We start from the raw sequence: 13,570 nt of genomic DNA, 5'->3' as shown, positions 1-13,570 counted from the left end.
CAAGTGAGCTTTTCTGATCACATTTTGTCTGTCCGTCCGTCTAGCTGTCTGTCCGTCAGTCTGTCTGTCCGTCTGTAAACTTTTCACATTTTCGACTTCTTCTCAAGAACCACTATGCCAATTTTGACCAAACTTGGTACAAAGCATCTTTTGGTGAAGGGGAATTTAAATTGTAAAAATAAAGGGCCAAGTCCCCTCACAAGGGGAGATAATCAAGAAAAGACAAAAATAGGGTGGGGTCATTAAAAAATCTTCTCAAGAACCACTGGGCCAGAAAAGCTGAAACATATGGAAGCATCCTGGGATAGTGTGGATTCTAAATTATCAAAATCATGACCCCCAGGGGAAGGGCGGGGCCACGATGGGGAATCAAAGTTTTACATAAAATTAATTACTAGGAAAAATCTTTGAAAATCTTCTTCTCAAGAACCACCATTCATGTCCAGTTCACTTAATCAATTCGATATTGTCGACATCGCAATGTTGACAATGTTGATACGATATCGTATTAACATTGTAAACATTGTTATTATTTCTAAATGACAACATCGTCGACATCGCAATGTAAACAATGTTGATACGATATCGCGTTTACATCGTCTACATTGTTATCTTTGTACATGACGACATTGTCGACATCACAATGTTGATACGATATCGCGTTTACATTGTTAACATTGTTATTACTTCAACATGACGACATCGTCGACATCGCAATGTTGACAATGTTGATACGATATCGCGTTTACTTCGTCTACATTGTTAATATTTCTATATGACGACATCGTCGACATCGCAATGTAAACAATGTTGATACGATATCGCATTTCCATCGTCTACATTGTTATCATTTCTACATGACGACATCGTCGAAATCACAATGTAAACGATATTGATACGTTTTACACTTTAGACTTAAACCCCAACTCGACAAAATCGCACCCCACTTTATACAAAATAAGGTTATTCTCGCACCCCACTATATACAAAACAGTTTTAGTCTTGCACCCCATTCTATACAAAACAGGGTTAGTCTTGCACCCCACTCTATACAAAACAGGGTTAGCCTTGCACCCCACTCTATACAAAACAGGGTTAGTCTCGCACCTCATTCTATTCTAAACAAGGTTAGTCTCACACCCCACTCTATACAAATACACGACTCTACCAATTAAGTTAGGTCACACACACAACTCTACTAATTAGGGTTAGTCTCGCCCACAACTCTACTAATTAGGTTTAGTCTCGCACACAACTCTACTAATTAGGTTTAGTCTCGCACACAACTCTACTAATTAGGGTTAATCTCGCACACAACTCTATAATAATTAGGGTTAATCTCGCACACAACTATGCTTATTAATGTTAGTCTCGCACACAACTCTACTAAATAGGGTTAGTCTCACACACAACTATGTAATAATTAGGGTTAGTCTCGCACACAACTCTACTAATTAGGGTTAGTCTCGCACACAACTCTATAATAATTAGGGTTAGTCTCACACACAACTCTATAATAATTAGGGTTAGTCTTGCCATAATTCTTTAATAATTAGGATTAGTTTCACACAGATCTCTAATAATTAGGTTTTGTCTCGCACAAAATGTAATAATATTATGCGTCCACATGCGACTCGGTTTCAATAAGTCATTCAAATCCATAATAAAAGTATACACACTCCCTAAATAAATAACGTAACTGACTCAAAATAAATTAATTAAAATATTTTCCCGTACAATTTATCGTCGCTATATAAAGTTTAGTTCTGACGTCACGTTTACGCCGTCACGATAGCAACGATGTTAACAAGAAAAATAATTAGGGCAATGTTGACACGATGTCGACTCAATATCGTCCAACATTGCGATGTCGACGATGTGAACGATGTAAACAAAGATAAAAACAAGGCAATGTTGACACGATGTCGACTCAATATCGTCCAACATTGCGATGTCGACGATGTGAACGATGTAAACAAAGATAAAAACAAGGCAATGTTGACACAATGTCGACTCGATATCGACCAACATTGCAATGTCGACGATGTTAACGATGTAAACAAGAAAAATAAGTAGGGCAATGTTGACACGATGTCGACTCAATATCGTCCAACATTGCGATGTCGACGATGTGAACGATGTAAACAAAGATAAAAACAAGGCAATGTTGACACCATTGGACGATTTTGAGTCGAGATCGTGTCAACATTGCCCTACTTATTTTTCTTGTTTACAACGTTAACATCGTCGACATCACAATGTTGGTCGATAGCGAGTCGACATAATGTCGTTGCAATGTCGACGATGTGAACGATGTAAACAAAGATAAAAACAAGGCAATGTTGACACGATGTAGACTCGATATAGTCCAACATTGCGATGTCGACGATGTGAACGATGTAAACAAGATAAAAACAAGGCAATGTTAACAAGATGTTAACATAATATTGGTAAACGATGCAATATATACAGATATAAACAAAGGTATTACTGTCATATTGAATATGTTATGATATCAGAAGGACTAGTATTCTTACAACGATGTCGACAATATCGAAAAAACATCGTGTACTGGACATACCTCAGAACCACTGGGCCAGAAAAGTTGAAACTTATGTGGAAGCATTCTTGGGTTGTGTAGATTCTAGATTGTAAAAATTATGACCCCCGGGGGTAGGCGGGGCCACAATGGGGAATCAAAGTTTTACATAGAAATATACGGGAAAAATCTTTGAAAATCTTCTTCTCAAGAACCACGGGGCCAGAAAAGCTGAAACTTGTATGGAAGTATCCTGGTATAGTGTAGATTCTAGATTGTTTAAATTATGACCCCCGGGGAAGGGCGGGGCCAAAAGGGGAAATCAAAATTTTACATAGAAATACATAGGAAAAATCTTTGAAAATCTTCTACTCAAGAAACACTGGGCCAGAAAAGTTTAAACTTATGTGAAAGCATTCTTGGGTAGTTTAGATTTTAGATTGTAAAAATCATGACCCTCGGGGGAAGGGCAGGGCCACAATGGGGAATCAAAGTTTTACATAGAAATATATAGGAAAAATCTTTGAAAATCTTCTTCTTAAGAACCACTGGGCTAGAAAAGTTGAAAGTTATGTGGAAGCATTCTTGGGTAGTGTAGATTCTAAATTGTTCAAATCAAGACCCCGGGGGGAAGGACGATTGGTAATCAAAGTTTTACATAGAAATATATGGGAAAAATATTTGAAAATATTCTTCTCAAGAACCACTGGGCCAGAAAAGCTGAAACTTATGTGCACATGGAAGGATCCTGGGGTAGTGTAGATTTCAAAATGTCTTTATTTTGATCAGTGGGTAGGGTGGGGATCATTATGTATTACAAGTGGGAAATCTGGTAAAGAACAGAATGGTCAAAGCTTCTCAGGAGAGCGATGTGGCCCATGGGCCTCTTGTTTGAAAATATCATGCAAAGTTTTTCTTAACATAGAAAGCGACTGGGGACCTGTTGATGAACTTTGTCACTGTTGCCATATATTGCACGAGAAAAAATGGAACTATAAAAGTAACATTTAATGGCCAATGCACCTCACACAGTGTTTTAAAACGTGTATTTGTAAATGATGTGCGTGAATATTGTTCAATTTATATTATTTAAAATGCTCTCCCTCTCTCTCTTTCTCTAAATGGACATTTCAATGTTCTTTCATTATGCAACTTGGAACCATTCCAGCATTTAAACCCATTTTCTGGTATAGAAATATTCGAATAGTTCATCCGCTTTACCACTTGACCAGATTTGAGATTAAATTCTTATTTGTTATTTATACACACATTTTGAATTCCAGATGGATAATAATTTTAATTCATTTTTATTGCTTTCAAAAGTATGCCTTCAACAAAATTCGGAAATGACAATTTTTAAAAATCAATTTTGTGAAATTATGTGAAAATTTATTCTGTTTAAAGGACGCATTTCCCTCATAACAATGTGGTTTCCTTTATACGAAAATAGAAAAATAGGAATGTTTTGTCAAGGCCTTACGTTACACTTCATATAAGTGCCAGTTGGAAGTCGATATGCAGTTTCCAAGTATATATTGTTCTATATACTTTTGGTCTGATAAAAATGAATAAAAATGTATCGTTTACTGTAACTTGAATTTATTTCTTATAAATTGATACAGCCTGAGAGGAAAAAACCGCTTTATACTCTTTGTTTATTGTTTAGAATATTACATAAATTTGACAGGTTATTTTTTGATTTTAGATTTTAATTTTTTTAACTTGATTTATCATGTTACTAGATTTATCTGTACATACCTCTAATGGTTTGGATGTCCATGTTTACTCTGCTCCTATTGTATTGTTTTATGGACTTCAGTATTGTATGATGACAGTATCTGCATATCCATAATGCACAAACAACATTTGTAAATTAAATTTGGAATTCTAGAGCATATGTTTTTTGCTTTAAATTTTTGTGCACAATTATCATATTTTTTTGTTTCTTTCTAGTTTATTATTTGTAAATGAAAGTATTAATCCTTAAGATAGGTCACTTAAGTCTTTCAGTTGTCATCTCTCCTCCCCTTGTTTCTATAAACTTTTGCACTTTTTTTTACTTTTCTTTATAGTAATGTTATTATGGTGTTAAGATGATTCCTACACATAAGTTTATTTAATATGAAACCAGAAAAAAATATAACTAGATTTTTAGTATACAATTGAAATGTAAGCTTTCTTAGCTAATTTTTAGCTCTTCTGAGCCAAAGGCTCAAATAGCCAATGCTATGGCCATTTGTGCGGTGTGCATAAACTTTTTAGAATATGGGCTATAACCCTTTTTCCAATCAGTGTCAAAGTCACAGGGTAACCTTTGCCCGAGGGCTACCATTTATACTACAACAAGGGTTGAGACTTAAACAAGGGGAAATAGTCAGGAAAACAAAACCAAAAGTACTGGTTGCTAAAAAGTCTTCTCCAGAACCGCCAAGTAGATTTTCACAAAAGTTACATACAAGGATCGGGATATGTTGAAGATTAAAATTTGCAAGGGGAATTACCCTGGGGCAAAGGGCGTGGCCTATTATCATTAAACTTTGTAAGTTGATGCGTCTTGGGTCCTCGAACAACGTCAACTTAAAAGTGTGTCAACGTGACCTACTGCTTGAATTTTATGGCTAATCCTTTCTAAAACATTTAATCCCATTATTTCAGACACTGAGTGATTACTTATTACTGTGACTTACTTTTTTAGCTCACCTGAGCTGAAAGCTCAAGTGAGCTTTTCTGATCACCCGTTGTCCGTCGTCCGTCCGTCTGTCTGTAAACTTTTCACATTTTCAACTTCTTCTCAAGAACCACTGGGCCAATTTTAACCAAACTTGGTACAAAGCATCCTTGGGTAAAGGGGAATTTAAATTGTTAAAAGCAAGGGCGAAGATCCCAACCAAGGGGAGATAATCAAGAAAATACAAAAATAGGGTGGGGTCATTAAAAAATCTTCTTCTCAAGAACCACTTGGCCAGAAAAGCTGAAACTTATATGGAAGCATCCTTGGGTAGTGTACATATTAAATTGTTAAAATCATGACCCCCGGGGGCAGGGCGGGGCCACAATAGGAAATCCAAATTTTACATAGAAATATATAGAACAAATCTTTAAAAATCTTCTTCTCAAGAACTACTGGGCCAGGAAAGCTGAATTATTTTGTGGGAGCATCCTTGGGTAGTGTAGATATAAAATTGTTAAAATCATGACCCCCGGGGGTAGGGCGGGGCCACAATAGGGAATCCAAGTTTTACATAGAAATATATAGAGCAAATCTTTAAAAATCTTCTTCACAAGAACCACTGGGCCAGGAAAGCTGAAACTTATATGGAAGCATCCTTGGGTAGTGTAGATAATAAATTGTTAAAATCATGACCCCAGGGGGTAGGGCGGGGCCATAATAGGGAATCCAAGTTTTACATAGAAATATGTAGAACAAATCTTTAAAAATCTTCTTCTCAAGAACCACTGGGCCAGGAAAGCTGAAACTTATGTGGAAGCATCCTTGGGTAGTGTAGATATTAAATTATTAAAATCATGACCCCCAGGGGTAGTACTTATGAGCCTAGAATCTTCAATCTTTGTCTAATAATGCATCTTTAGTCCTCATAAAACTCAATTTTAAAGTAGGTCACCATGTCCTACTTATGTTTTTATAGCTTTATTAAAATATCTTCAGTCCTAACTGGATAAGAATCATAAAACTTTGTCAGTTGACGCAACTTGGGTCCTAGGATACTTAGAGTTAGAGGCTTGAAAAAGAAGTGATGGACTGTATAATTTATCAGAAGAGCGATTCAAGGCCCTTAGGATTCTTGTTTTTTCCTCAAGTTCCCAGGTAGAACAAAACATATGCTGAGGACGCTGTAACTGTAGACCGTCGATGAAGATTACCATTATGCTTTAATGAAGGTGAGAATATTGCCAATAAATCCTATACGAAATCTTCAGAAGGGCAAGGCACCATGTTTGTGTGAGATTGGTTCATTGACTGTTTATGAAAGAACTAGAGGTACTGTGAGCGATGAGCTCACTAAATGATACCCCCGCCTCCCCTATGGTTATAACTGGTGAAAAAGTCCATGTTTTCCTGTGGCCGGGAAACACAAAATATGTGTCGGATCAAAAAGTAAAATAGGAGGTGCACAATGGCAATATGTAATAAAGATTCTGTGAAAGTTTCATCAAATTTCATTCAGTGGTATGAGAGGAGTTACGGATAAGAGATGGGTACCCCAAAGCGTAACAGACGGACGGACAGACAGACAGACGGACGGACGTACAGACGGACGGACGGACGGACGGAATTAACGATTACTATATACCCTCCCGCTTTTCAAGCGGGGGGTATAATAAGTGGAAATTCATAATTACATGTGCATCAATGAAAACATATTATGCAGGACTTGTCCAACTTTTTAGCAAAGAGAAAATGTGATGCTGCTTTCCAAAATATCATCCGTTCACGGTAGAGCATATAACCAAAAAATCTCGTAATTTGTTGGGTAATGGTAATCTATTTCAAATATGTGCAAAATTTTAAAAAATATACTTAAGAGTAGTAAAAATTATATAATGCTGCGATGATTATTTTCAAGTAGGGATGTCAAATCGGTCAATTTTTAATACTCGGTTACTCGGACGTTTTTCCGATCGAGTACCCGGGTACTCGGTAAAAGTCGAAATAAATATGAACAAATTAATTGATAACTGTAAAACATTGTAAACTCTTGTAGAAATAAAACCTCATGGTATGATGGGAGATTTACCTGTAAATGTCTTGTAACAATTATGACCACTTTGTGCCCAACGAAATTTATTCTAACATTTTTTAAATGTTCAATTTATTTATCAGATCAGATATTGTAATGTTACTCTTTGATGCGTTTGACGTCCAAGTGATAAGTCGTAATCTTGAACTACATGTACAGTATCAACTTAATCAAATTCTCCGAAAACAGTGCGGATTTACGATCCTCGTACACTTTTCGATCCTGGATTTCATAAAATTACGAGACCGTATGCTTTAGTTTGGTGCAACGATGGACATAAGATTTTTAAAGCCTTTGCAATCAACCATTTGCATTAATTGGCAGGTAATCAAACGCATCCATATCAACAATCGCACGTGCAATATCGTCTGTCTCTTTCCCCGAGAATTTACGGCTTCTTGAGAATTGACAAAATTATTTAAGAGGCAGTCCACTGAAAATCAGGCAGGGTTGTATTAATAGGCGGCACATCGAATGTGACGAATATTTGAAATTTTATTGAAAACAATATCAATGTAGTCCAAATGGAATAATGTAATCGAAGATTTGTTTTAAAATTGCTTATTTAGTAAAATATCCTTTTGTTTCGTGTTCTTGAATTCCCCTATATAAACCATTGAATTTAGGTCAGAAACAACGAACTGTAATTTCCAATACTTATTTAACAGGACTATAATTCATGCTGAACTAAATCTAGAAATATTTCGTCTTTCAGTTTCAAAAATAAAATTGGTGGGCAAAACACTTTCGATAGTAGTTTTCTGTCAAAATATATAGACGTTTTTAAGAAATTTTGCGATGTAAGAGTTATCTCCCGTGGCATCGGTAAATCTGCTGAACACATTACTATCGAAATCCTAGTGAAATATTTAGAATATATACAGAAAATAAAATTATTTAACAACAAGAGGCCCATGGGCCTTATAGGTCACCTGAGCATCATGCAACAACTTTCAAATGATTGAATTTGGTTCATGTTTTAAGCTAGATGCTATGGCATTCAAAATTCTGAAAGAGGCACCATTGCTAATCATAATTATACACTTAGCAATTGTTTAGTTTGTTTACTTAATATGGATAAGCAGGGTAGGGGAACAAAAAAGTATGTCAACTAATCAGTAATATTCAGCAATAATCAGGAGTGCTCCCACCACATATGAACCCCTGACCCTAGGTCTATACATTGCACAATTTTTGAAAAGGCACACTTGATTATCAAAAATGTTTGATTAATACCAAGGAGCAGATTTCAAACAATTCTTTTTCAGAATATAAGTATAGCCCCCCTCCCCATTTTGGTATCTCAGACCCAGGGGCCTTGAAATTCACAATTCTGGAAATAGAGCCGATCCCATAATAACTATGTTAATAGTTCATTCTGCTTATTACCCAGGAGTAGAGAAAAAGATTTTCATAGATGTAATGTATTTTCATCATATAATCATTATAGAGCCACATCCTAACACCATAACCCCTGACCCTGGGGCCATAAAATTCACAATTTAAGGTAGAAGCATTCTTGCTCATCATAACTATGTCCTTAATTAGATTATTCAATAATCAGAAGCAGAGAAGAAGATTTTCAAAGATTTAATGCATTTTCACTATATAATCAATTGAGCCCCGCCCTAACACCAGAACTGCTGACCCTGGGGCCATGAATTTCACAATTTTGGTAGAGGCACTCTTGCTCATTATAATTATGTATTTAGTAAGTTTATCAAATACTCAGGAACAGAGAAGAAGATTTTCAAAGATTTAATTCATTTTCTCTATATAATCAATAGAGCCCCGCCCTAACACCATAACCCCTGACCCTGGGGCCATAAAATTCACAATTTTGGTAGAGGCACTCTTGCTCATCATAACTATGAACTTACTTAGTTTATTTAATACCCAGGAGCAGAGAAGAAGATTTTCAAAGAATTAATGCATTTTCACTATATAATCAATAGAGCCCCGCCCTAACACCAGAACCCCTGACCCTGGGGCCATGAATTTCACAATTTTGGTAGAAGCACTCTTGCTCATCATAACTATGAACTTAATTAGTTTATTTAATACTCAAGAACAGAGAAGAAGATTTTCAAAGAAATAATGCATTTTCACTATATAATCAATAGAGCCCCACCCTAACACCAGAACCCCTGACCCTGGGGCCATAAAATTCACAATTTTGGTAGAGGCACTCTTGCTCATCATAACTATGAACTTACTTAGTTTATTTAATACCCAGGAGCAGAGAAGAAGATTTTCAAAGAATTAATGCATTTTCACTATATAATCAATAGAGCCCCGCCCTAACACCAGAACCCCTGACCCTGGGGCCATGAATTTCACAATTTTGGTAGAGGCACTCTTGCTCATCATAACTATGAACTTAATTAGTTTATTTAATACTCAGAACAGAGAAGAAGATTTTCAAAAATTTAATGCATTTTCACTATATAATCAATAGAGCCCCACCCTAACACCATAACCCCTGACCCTGGGGCCATAAAATTCACAATTTTGGTAGAGGCACTCTTGCTCATCATAACTATGAACTTACTTAGTTTATTTAATACCCAGGAGCAGAGAAGAAGATTTTCAAAGAATTAATGCATTTTCACTATATAATCAATAGAGCCCCGCCCTAACACCAGAACCCCTGACCCTGGGGCCATGAATTTCACAATTTTGGTAGAGGACTCAATGCTGATTACAATCATACCAACAGTTTGACTGCTTGATGTCTGGGAGTAAAGAAGAAGATTTTTAAAGATTGCACTAATTTTAGTGGTTTTTGCCCCACCCCCCAGGCCCCAGGGGGGCAGGGACCACGAAATTCACAATTTTTGTTCCCCTTCACCCATAGATGCTATATGCCAAAATTGGTTGAAATTGGTTCAGTGGTTTCAGAGAAGAAGCTGAAAATGTTTAAATGTTAACGCACGACGCACGACGCACAACGCACGACGGACGACGACGGACAAAAACAGATAGCAATAGGTCACCTGAGTTTACTCAGGTGACCTAAAAACTTACTACTTTATTTTCAAAATAGAATTCATTTTCGCCTCCAAACGTAATATTTAGATTAAGATTGGCAGTATTATTCAGGTTGAATCCACGTTTCCATTGATGTATCAGTGACGTCATATACTTGACTAATATTGCGTCACAATTAAATAGTTACAAGTTTTCCAAAGAAGTTTGTAAATTCTTTGCATAAAAGCGCAAATAAAACGATTAAAAATAAATAATTTCTCTTTTTCTGTTCAATTGCTTTTCAGAGTGCATTATCCTACATGTTAAATAATCATATATTTTTATATAAAATGTTTGTTTTTTTTTACGGGCGACGTCTCAGCTAGAAGTCCCATTTGAAAGGTAATTTTATACATATCCGAGAACTAATTTTTAAAACTGATTTACTAGGCTATGCGTAAAATAATTAATTGTTTATATTAATTATTTCTTATAAATTTGGGATGTGAAGAGATTTTATTTTCTTCTGATTATCAAGGAAAGATGAATATTTTAGATTTACGCAACATTTTAAAATTCAAGTCAACGGAGTTGAGATGTTTATTTCATATAATATTTTTACACACATACACACACACACACACAAAACAAAAAAAAAACAACACATGATTATATTTATCTACGCAGACAAACCTCTGCAGTCAAACCAAAGTAAATGATCCGCGGTAGGATTAAAAATATTTTATTAAAAAGGTGAAAAATAAGATTTAAAAATATTTATTGAGGAAAATTACTGTTGAACTACCCACTTCAATTTGCCACTGAAACGGAAGATTTCGTGGGCGTATTTTTTGTTTCGTATTGTTTTTGTTTGTTTGTTTTTTTTTTTTTTTTTTTTTTGGGGGGGGGGGGGGGTTAAATTTGGTGATTGAAACAATCACATACTCACATTCAATATGAAGTTTAATAATGTAACCATGTTGGCCAATTCTTAAATGTTTTCCCTTTAATGGAAGTTTTTTTTTTATATGCCGCCTTGCCCACCCCCCACCCCCCCACCCCCCCCCCCAGCTTCCCACCCACCCCGTCCCGGCTTTTTGCTTGCGATTTATAGGCTCTTAAATAATGATACTTTATATGAAATAACTTATTTTCTTATTTAATATAAAATTAAATTTTATAAGATGAAAATATAGGGGAAACAGCTTTTATAGATGACAGGTTTAAAAAATTTGGATAAAGCCGAGACTGTGCACATTAAAATATTTTCTGCATTTAGGTACGTGCAAGTATATTTTCACCAATGATAGAATTGAACTCTTTAATTCACGAGAGAATTAAAAAAAACTTTAGTTGAAAATAAGATATTTAATAAAGATAAGCTGTTACCTCTCAGTTGTTGCATAATGCATACGTACAAATACTTCAAGATTTTTTAATAGGCCTACCGAAGTATCAAGAAATCAAACAGATGTTATACATGATTGTAATCTTCATGTACGTAAAAGATATTAGTATTTTAAATACATTGTATAAACATTTGAATCTATGGATAAAATAATTTTAAAACAGTTGACTAACTGAACAGAAATAAAAGACAAGCATATCTTTTTCTAATACATTAAATGCAGAATATTTCTAGTTTTAGAAACCGATCCCGATTGAAATAAATCGATCCCGATTGAAAATAATGCAAAATGTGTAAAGTTATAAAACTAAAGACAACTGCCACCCATAAGACATGCAAAAAAATAAATCAAGTAATTTTTTGGCCATATTACAACAAAAGAGCCAAATTTAACATTACAATTATAGTATTTCCTTCTTAATATAATTCCGGTCGGGATCGGTATAATTGTGAAAAATTGTAAAACATAGGTAAATTTGACTCCTTTTATTTCTCTCAATATACGAGTGCCCGCTGATTTTATTGAGCGACTCGAAAGTTTGCACTTTGTATTAATAATAACATGAGAAAAAAATCTGTCATTGAAATGTATTGGGTTTTATAACGTAATGAAAATTGGATATTGAATTCAAAAAGTTACTTGCTAAACTCAATTTTGGACCACACATTTTTTTCTAAAGAAATATAAATTGGAGTCTTATTCATTACTAAAATTAAAGATAAGAGTCTATGGTATAAATAATATTGATAGACACATCCAGGTTTTGCGTATCTGGTACATATAAAACAAAATAAAAACGTAGTAATTTTTTTTACCCCCATGTTGACCTTTTTGCACTTAAAATTAAGCACTTACCAAAAATAGGACTAGAGGAGCACTAAAAATTTTTTTGATGTTGTCATGTGTAAACACTTGCTTTAATAAGTCTATATGCAAAAAATAATAAAAATCCATGACATGCGATGTGCCACCCATTGCCTGATTTTCAGTGGACTGCCTCTTAATTTATTTAAACATAATAGACCTTAAACGATGCCCAATGAAAACAAATAATTAATGCAAACTAAACATAAGGGTAGAAGACAGCCGAAGGTGAGAAAAGCCAGGTAGGTAGCAGGTGCTTGGTCACGGTAATTACTGTATAAACACTGTCATTGTAACCCCTGTTTCCCAATAACAAACAAGGATCAGCTGCTTGGGTTCTTTTGGAAGATCTTTATTTGCGAATATATACAATAAGATAACCCTGTAACAAAAGTATTTAAAATCAGCACATGGTAAACGACACAATAAACAATACTTTAGATGTCAATTTAAAATCATATCTCGGGTCGTAATATATTACATTTAAATTTGATTGCACTTAATCTTTATAATCAATTACTTTATTATGAAATTATAAAATAATTATACTGATATTACCGTATGGAAATATTACTGAGTAACTCTTACAAAATATGAAAAATGCATTACATACTTCCGATTTAGAAATAATGAATTATAAACAGAATCAACAAATTTAACTTTCAGTAACCAGAACTGAAATAATTCATAAATATAGAAAATAACATGAAACTCAATTTCATGCAAATAATAAACACACATATACGCTTACCTCACATGAGGTGTAAAGGTCAAAAGTAAAATGCAGCAACGCTATGGTTCATTTCATGTTTCCCTGTGTAATAAATATATGATGCTATATAATCTTTATTCTATGTTACGATAAAAAAAATGCAATTATCAAATTATTAAATCTGTAATTTAAGAAAGATAACTTTAGACTAGATTTAAAAGTTTCAACTGAATACACTCTTACACAATATGCGATCTCGCCATACATACGTACTCGAGTAATATATGAAAATTAGTATATATACTCTGTAATGAAT

This window comes from Saccostrea cucullata, unplaced genomic scaffold (assembly GCF_032062105.1).
Source record: "Saccostrea cucullata isolate Sc308-1 unplaced genomic scaffold, CSIRO_AGI_Scuc_v1 ctg12593, whole genome shotgun sequence".
Lineage (NCBI taxonomy): Eukaryota > Metazoa > Mollusca > Bivalvia > Ostreida > Ostreidae > Saccostrea > Saccostrea cuccullata.
This window is presented reverse-complemented; position numbering follows the sequence as displayed.